Source organism: Micropterus dolomieu, linkage group LG05, assembly GCF_021292245.1.
Source record: "Micropterus dolomieu isolate WLL.071019.BEF.003 ecotype Adirondacks linkage group LG05, ASM2129224v1, whole genome shotgun sequence".
Taxonomy (NCBI): domain Eukaryota; kingdom Metazoa; phylum Chordata; class Actinopteri; order Centrarchiformes; family Centrarchidae; genus Micropterus; species Micropterus dolomieu.
The window spans coordinates 9,892,766-9,901,301 of record NC_060154.1 but is presented as its reverse complement, the minus strand read 5'-3'; the positions used below and the strand labels follow the sequence as shown (position 1 = coordinate 9,901,301).

General features: G+C 36.8%; 1 long non-coding RNA gene across 1 annotated transcript; it reads right to left on the bottom strand.

Moving 5' to 3' along the window:
* Window positions 1–5,545: 5,545 nt before the first annotated feature.
* On the bottom strand, window positions 5,546–8,385 carry LOC123971775. The gene is made up of 5 exons (XR_006825282.1): window positions 8,242–8,385; window positions 7,284–7,491; window positions 7,141–7,201; window positions 6,938–7,037; window positions 5,546–5,897 (listed from the first exon to the last, which is right to left on the bottom strand). It is a non-coding gene; the product is annotated as an uncharacterized LOC123971775 (long non-coding RNA).
* Window positions 8,386–8,536: the final 151 nt, after the last annotated feature.

Below are 8,536 nucleotides of genomic sequence, written 5' to 3'. Positions count from 1 at the left end.
ATATATATATATATATATATATATATATATATATAAACACAGTGGCTGACGAGAACTCATCCAAGCCGGTGCCACGCAACAACGGCCAGGAAGTCGGCAGACGGTTACCATAGCGACCCGGCGTAGATGTTATTTTTTTTCTTTCCTCTCCATCTTTTATTCTCTTCTCTCTCTTTTTTTTTAATGATGGCGGTGGCTGTTCCGCCTGCGAGCCTGTCTGTCTATCTGCTCCAATCAGCCGCTTCGCTCGGCTTCAAGTGTAAGTGCTGTCTCCGGATGGCAATGGAGTGGCAGCAGTGTGTGTATGTAAGGTGGGTGTGCGTGTGTGTGGGCTCAGGTAAAAGTGGATTCAGCAGACCAATAAGCGATTAGCACGCTAACCCAACCGCGTGTCTTTGTTTCAGCTCAATTACTTGTTGCCTTGTTTGTTTTTTTTATTATGGAAAGAGCTCATCTAGAGGGCATTAAAAGACGAGCAGGTCTCTGTTAGCAGGGGTTTGTTCATTTCTGGAGCTTCTCTTTCAAATTCCACAATTTGGCCTCACTACAGTGTCACTGACTGCATCATTTCTCTCTTTACCTCCCAACCAACACCCCTCCTGTCCCTCTCACCAGCTGAGGAAATTGGTAGATATGTGCATCAACCCAGACCCGGAGAAGAGGCCGGACATCGCCTACGTGTATGACATTGCCAAACACATGCAGAACATGACACAGGGCAGCTAAGCCCAGAGTTACACACACTATAGCTTTCAGAACTCCTCCCCACTTCCCTCCTTGCTTTTCATGCTGGACTCATACACATCTATCAGCTTTTATACAGTAACTGACTCCAGAGTTTATCTCTTTGTGATAATCAGTATGTGTAACAGTATCATCAAAGTGAGGGTACAGTCTAAAACATGACTGCTGCCCAAACCTTTTCTGCCCCAGTATAAAGATTGTAGAGATTTTACTTTTTTGTCAGATGGACCTCCCATTCCTTAGGCTTCAATAATGTTACAGTACTGAAAATCAGTGTATTGTAGCTATGTTTTTTTCGTGTAGTGAAGTAAAGCTGTTCTTCAGCAGCTACTATAAGCAGATGCTATTTAAAGCAGATGTACTGGACAATTACAAAATTATTAGGTTAGGTGTTACCAGCAAAACAGTTAATCAATGCAGATATCCTTAAAAATGACCTCATAGGCTTATGTTGGGTCTCATGAGACCTATGGTCAGTGAATAGTATAAAATAAAACCATAAAAATGTTGAATGAGAACAATGGTTAAATTGGAGTGTAGAGATCTTCACTCAATGGCAGAAAGAGAGAGAGATAGAGATGTAACAGAGTGTTATTAATGGTTGATGCATTGTTTTGTTGCACTTTTTACCCTGGTACTGGAAGGCTGGCAGGGTGATCATGTCTAATGAATGTATTAGGGAAGGAAGAATCAGTTAGAGGGTAGACTCTATGCATGCTGGGTGGGGGGGATGTAAGTCATTTTGACACCTATGTATTGTATTTGGAAAATTCAGAATGTCTTTTTTTTGACATCCTAGAAGGAGTGGTAGAAGCAGTTTGCTCTTTACCTTTGACACAAACACCAAAATAATTCCTCCTTGGTTCAGCCAAAGCAAGGTATACTGCTATTACATTTTGAGAGTTTTTTAATGGGAAAGTCACAATAAAGACATGGAAAGAAGGTCCAAGTCAAAACACATAGTTCTCATCATGGTCCAGTGGATGCATTTGACGCACCAGAATTCTGTGTTAATGTTGCTGTGTGCGTTTCCAGTGTAGTTTTCATGTTAAGTAACAAATCTGTGCGAGATAGCAGATCCTTGACTTGTGTAACCATCCACAGCATGAGTGAATCAAAGCGTAACTACGTAACAGTGTAACTATGTCCTTAGTTTAATTACCAAAGAAAATATATATAATCTTTTATGAAAAGTATATCAAGACTTGAAAAAAAAAACAAGCACCATTGGGACTCATTTTATTTTACTGTACATAGTGAAGGAGTTCCTATAGTTTAAATACTGTAAGGTTTTAGTGACCCCTTTTGCAGTGAATAGGTTTACACCAGTGGGTCACAAATGATTAGCACTGACTACCACTGGTTTACATAATGACAATGATAAGTAAACAATGATTGATAAAGCTTTATTTCAGTGTCTTATGAATTCTCTTTTACCATATAAAATAGCCTTTTAAACGTTCGTTATTACAGAAATTATTGTACATGTCTGCCCATGTTTTTCATGTTTTTTTTTTTAAATTAACATTTAATAACATGTGTTATAAAAAAAATCAACGCATATAGGTGCAAGGAAATGTAAGTTATTTTGTTTTGGTCAACAGAATATTGTGATAGTTTGTTGATAGTAGTTATTTGTCTGAAACTTGTTTGCAGTTCTTGTTTTCAATTGTACAACTTGTCCTTTTTGTTGTTCCTTTATATTGCATTTATCTCCCACTGCAGTAAAATGTTTTCCATTTCAGTAATTATCTTAAGTTTTCTCTACACCCAGTGTGCTGTGTATCTTCTTTCCCTATGCTCTCTAAACGAGAGTTTCTGTATAGCTCTGAAACTTTTTGTATTGCTTTAAAGCATTTTTAGATATTTAGTTTTGATGCTATACAGAACTCCCTAAAGAAATTGGTCATATTTAACAGCAAAATACCAAAAATGCCTTTTCTTTTGTTTTGGCTAATCATTTACACTGATTTCACAATGACAAGGCACCATAGTGAGTTATTAGGAAAATGGTCCAGAAAAGATGTAATAGATATTGAATGGCTGTAATTTTATCATATGATGTCAGAAGACATTTCAGTGTAATTTAAAGAGGTCCTATTATGCTCATTTTCAGGTGCATAATTTTATTTAGGAGTTGTACCAGAATACATTTACATGGTTGCACATTTTCAAAAAACACCATATTTTTGTCATACTGCACATTGCTACAGCACCTCTTTTTTACCCTTTATGTCAAACACTCCGTTTTAGCTACCGAGTGAAGCATCGCACTTCTATTTAATCTTTGTTGGGAGTTGCACATGCGCAATATCTATGTAAGGACTATTAGCCAATGGAAAGGAGATGAGGGCGGGTCCTGTCAAGTGTGATCCATACCTCATAGTGTGGGTATCTAACATTGTTTTTATTTTGGTAGGTGAGCATTATAACTCATGTTACAGAGTATATGGAAGTAAAGGCAGTTCAGGAGCAGTGTATCTGTGGGAGATGGTAGCTCCCTTTGGGGGTGGGCTTTTTCACTTTGCAAACCTATTACATGCACAAAAAAGATATATAACACAATAAAGGGAAGGGGAAACGCATAATATGACCTCTTTAATGTCTTGCCTTCTTTTAAAACCAAAAGCATACACCTTGTGTTTATCAGTTACCTTGTTAGTAAAGAATTATGCAATATGAGGTGCAGTCAGGTTGCATTGCCTTAAAACATTCTGTATCTGTGGACTAATGATTATGTTCTCTGTTTACACACAGAAATGGAGATCCAGGTTTTTCTGTTTTATATCCTCAGTAGAGGGTTGTTCATAACACACATTGCTAAGTCACTTTAAGAATTGTGACCATTTTGTGGTAGGGAGTGTTTTTTCTTTATGTAACATATACCTGCTCTCCTGTGTCCCAGCCTTTTACCTCCACTCAGTTTACTTTTCCACCGTCCTTCTAAAGTAGTTACGGAGGAGTCCAGAGGTTTTCCAGAATGTCAAATATTGGAATTAATATTTATTGTTTTGGGAGTTTAGTTGTTCTCTTAACATTACATGTCAAGTTAAAGGCCCTCATCACAAATGCCTTGTATGTCAACTAAATGCAATAAAGCTTTCAAATTTCTTTTGGACATTGAAGCAAGTGTTTGGAGCTCTTACCAGGTTTTAATGACTTTGACGTCTTATCTAATCTTTCTAACAGGTATCACTGTTTGTGCAGTAGTTAAAATAAGTAATCAAAAAGGAGAAACTTAAACGTATGCGATACCAAGCGTTACAAAGCGGTCAGTATAATTCAGTTGCAGAGCCGCAGCAGTTTCAGACCTGCAGTTCTGGACCTTTTCATTTGTAGGGAAGGAATAAACTCCTACCTACAAAGTGTAAATATCAGTGGCATAAGGGGACATGTTTCATGTTACATGCACGTACAGTAAGAGTTGGTCCATGTCACTTTGATGGACAAATGATACCAGCTTAATGAAAAGTATTTTCACATAGCTTTCATTTTTTCCGTAACACACCATCAGTCTGTGTTATGTTGTTTATCACAAACAACATAACACAGACGGATACCAGGACAAACAGTGGAGTCTGGATTCCCCTTACTTACATCCTGCATTGACTTTTTATTATTCTAGAAGTTTGTGTGATATATAGTATTTTAACATACATTGATGAGCAAAAGCCAAGAGAGGAAAATGTAATGTTTTAATAGTTACAAGTTAAATGGTATTTAGTATTGAGCAGAGGCCAGTCTGACACTGTGTTACTTTTTAAAATTTTATTATGATATGATTTCATACAAATATGAAGGGGGCAATACCTCAAAAACACACACGCAAAAAACAGCAGCTGTAAAAAAAGCCAAAATGCCACAAAAAACTCCACCTGTCATTCATTGCCTGCAGGTGGTGGAAGTATCAAATTTCTGCGTCTTTTTTCTTCACCAGTTTCTTTTCTTGCCTACAGGAGGTGACATCAAATGTACGTCTGCATCTCATGGACTTAATAGCTACTTCTGTCACTTTTCTATAGGTGGCGTAGTTTTACACATAAAAATACAAACAGACAAAAATGACATGATCACGGCAGAACAGTAAAACACAAGTTGACACAATGTGAAAGCCATGCCACACAGGAACATTTTTAAGTTTGATTTTAAAATACGTATTCTACCAGTCCAACACAATACTGTGTATAGCTTTATAGCCATAGCCCCAGATACTTGGTTTGCTTTTTGACTTGCTGTAAGATGATTAAAGACACCTTTGGTATCCTATGGTCCTGGGCCTGTATTTATAAAGCTTCTCAGAGTGCCATTTTAGTCTTAAGTGCTGAGAATTCATGAAATTTACATCTACTTTCAAACTTAAGTAAAAAAGCAAGTTATCAGATTTCTTAAAGCTACGAATCACTCTTACTCTCCCTGTAAGACAGTTTGAGAGGTCTCTCAAGTTGTTAGTTGCCAGTAGGGGCTTGTGATGGCACTGAGGAAACGGAGATGTGCGTGAATTTTTCAGGAGAGGGAGAATGTTTTTGAATTGTTTGACGACATGCAGTTAATCAACCAGTATCGTTTGGACAGAGCAGGCGTCTTCTTTGTCAGCAAGTTGGTGAGGGACATCATCTCACCACTGATTTTACGCAGCATTGCATGTTCAGCTGAATTGAAGGTAGTGACAACGCTTCATTTCCTTGCCACAGGAAAAATGCAGCAATGCGGTACTGATGATTTGGGGCCATCACAACCATCAGTAAGCCAAATTGTCATGGAAACAATTGTGGCACTTACAGCTCTACACATTGTCATGCGTTTCAACGACTTCCCAACAACACCCTGCATAATCCATCAGAAGCAAACACAATTCATGCAAATAGCAGGCTTCCCAGGAGTAGTAGGCGCATTAAATTTAATGACAAAAGAAAAGTTCTGCTTGTTACAATGTGCACATTAAGAAACAGGAAATAAGAACGCATTATCCAACTAAGACTGGAAAAACAAAACTTTCTGTCAAACAAGACATTATGAGTCTAAATAGACTTGGAGCCTGGGTAGACAGTTTAAAAGGTCTACTGTATACTGAACAAATTAACAGGAGTAAATGATGATTTGGTTGGCTGCTGCATCAGGCCTTTCTTCATCAGATTGAGGTGTGTTAACATAGACTAGGAAACAAAAAACAGGAAATTGTGCAAATTATTGTTGGCTGCTCATCAAACTTTAGTGCACTTCACAGACATACTGGGTGGTGACGGTGCAGTGGATAAGACACATGCCTTTGGTGTGAGAGACCCGGGTTTGAATCCTCACGTGGGACACCAGTGTGTCCCTGAGCAAGACACTTAACCAATAGTTGCTGTGACCTCTGACACATATAGCAATTGTAAGTCGCTTTGGACAAAAGCGTCAGCTAAATGAATAAATGTAAATGTGCTACATTAAAGAGATTTAGTCCAAGTTGCTTTAACACTACAGGTTGGTATGATTTGCAGTAGTTATGCAGAAATCCTGTTTTGTTATAATTCAGAATTCCTAATGGATTATTATCTTATTATGTTTATTATCAAGTATAGCGTTACACATTTACAGGTGATGATGTAATAGCCTAACAGTTAAAACATCAATAACTTGTAGATGTTAAATGTGATCACTAGTTGTCGCTTACTCAAAGACTTCTGTAGTAAAAACAAGAAAGCCTACTGTTGATTTAAACATCACATCTTCATTCACGTCACTATGGAGAAAATAGTGAAGATTGGCTTTATAGAGTAACATTTATTTGGATTTAACTCGTCACATATGGACGCCTAGTCAAGACCCATCGGCGGAGTTTGCATATGTATTGTTGCATATTTGTTGTTCCTAAGCGTTGCACACTTGACCGTGGAGCCTTAAATGTCTAAAAGTGACACTAAAGGAGTACCCAGGCCGTTAAAAGCAACGCCAAAGGACGTTGACCAAGCAAGTGACAAGTTGGGAGTGAGAATCTGTTGCACTGGGCTATTAAAAGGATTGGAGACATGTATAATGGGTAAACATGTTTCATTGTTCACTTTCTCTGTCATTTTTAATCTGATTTAAAGAACTGGGATCCGTTGTACTGTAAATTAAAACTCACTACTACAACTGTAAAACAAACTCGAGACAATGTGACAGTCAATCTGAAGCAGGTGGTAAGAAGTAAAATTATCTTTACTCTCTGTACCTCCTGCACTTCTGAACGAAGATCCCCACAGCCAGGACCACACATGTGATGTTGATGATGATAAAGACGACCAGAAACCCAAAGAGAGCTTTGCCATTATCTGTAAAATGTTGGGAAAATAATATCAAAGAGGTAGCAGTTGCCAAGGATATAATGTGTAGAAATGGATGTGAAATAATTTTTTTAATTAAAAATACACATACAGAGAGTGTCAAATTTTTCTTTCTTGGTGTTGCTCTCATAATGTCCATTGAAAGCAGTCACCTGGAAAGACAAAAAATCTGTTAATCAGGAATTACAGCATTTGAAAAAATCTTCTGAAACCAAAAATTAGGATTATACATACCTCCACTCTGTAGGTCGTAGAAGAGCGAAGATCTCTGAATTCAAACTCGCATTTTTTTTTTCAGTCTTCTTCAGATCGACAATGCCATAATAAAGACGTGCAATGTATTTCTCTTCAGGTCCATTAAAACGTTTTGAATGAAAACAGGTGACGCTAATTACATTATGCTCTGGAATAGTCACCATCAGTTTAACGATATCTTCTGGTTCTGTAAGAGAGTGAAGAAAAACAGTATATTTTATTTAGATGCACCACTGTTTGCCGACAGTGATTAGCGATTATTAGTGTGTTGTATTTGTTATGTTGGTTGTCAGAAGTAATAAAAATATAAATTGTGCAAAGCAAAAAAAGATTATAAAAAGATCAGATATTTTGTCATTCAATTTTTACTTTTTGTTATTTATCCCACTTTTGTTATTTATGTTTTTTGTTGTTTTTGTTCATTATAATGGCTTTAACTATGATGTTCTTATATTGTAGGCCTACATAATGGATATTGGTATTGGTATTTGGCAATGGTATGATTATCCGCCTGTAATGTCATTTCTTAAAATAAACAAATAATACATGAATAAAGATAAATGAGGTAATGTATATAATACTTAATGCAAAAAATTGCATTTGGAATTATAATTACTTTAATTAGCTTAAACAAAATCATTAATTACAGTAAATCTTGTGTTGATGTTCCAAATTCAAATATTAATTTAGTAATTATGACCTTTGAGAGTCATAATAAGTTGCATGATATCAGTTGTGTTCCAAAATATTGAATACTATTTCAGACTGTGTGGTCTTAAAATGAAAAAGATATTTACTTTTACTGCCACAAAGTCGTCTTAAGTGGATATTCCACAACATGTGAAATACACAACCTTAATAAATAAATAGTCACATTAGTCGTTTTGTATTATGTACGTGTTGACTGTAATCTGCTCCAAAACATGTGGAAATTTACTTCCAATCGCAGTTTTCTGTTTCACTTCAGCTGGTTTGCCAACGTTTTTCTTGTTGTAGGTGGGCTGGACTTTACAGGTATAGTCAGTGTACGCTGTCAGTCCAGTAAAATGACATGTTCCTCCTGGTGGATGTGTGATAACGGCAACTGCAAGATAGTTTAATTAGGCGGTTTGATTGAATAACAAGACAACAGAAACACAATTAAAGGATCACACAAATGTCCGTCAATCAATGTCATCCATGTGTCATTGGTACATCATCAGCTCTGATCCTACCTTTAGTATACATTATGT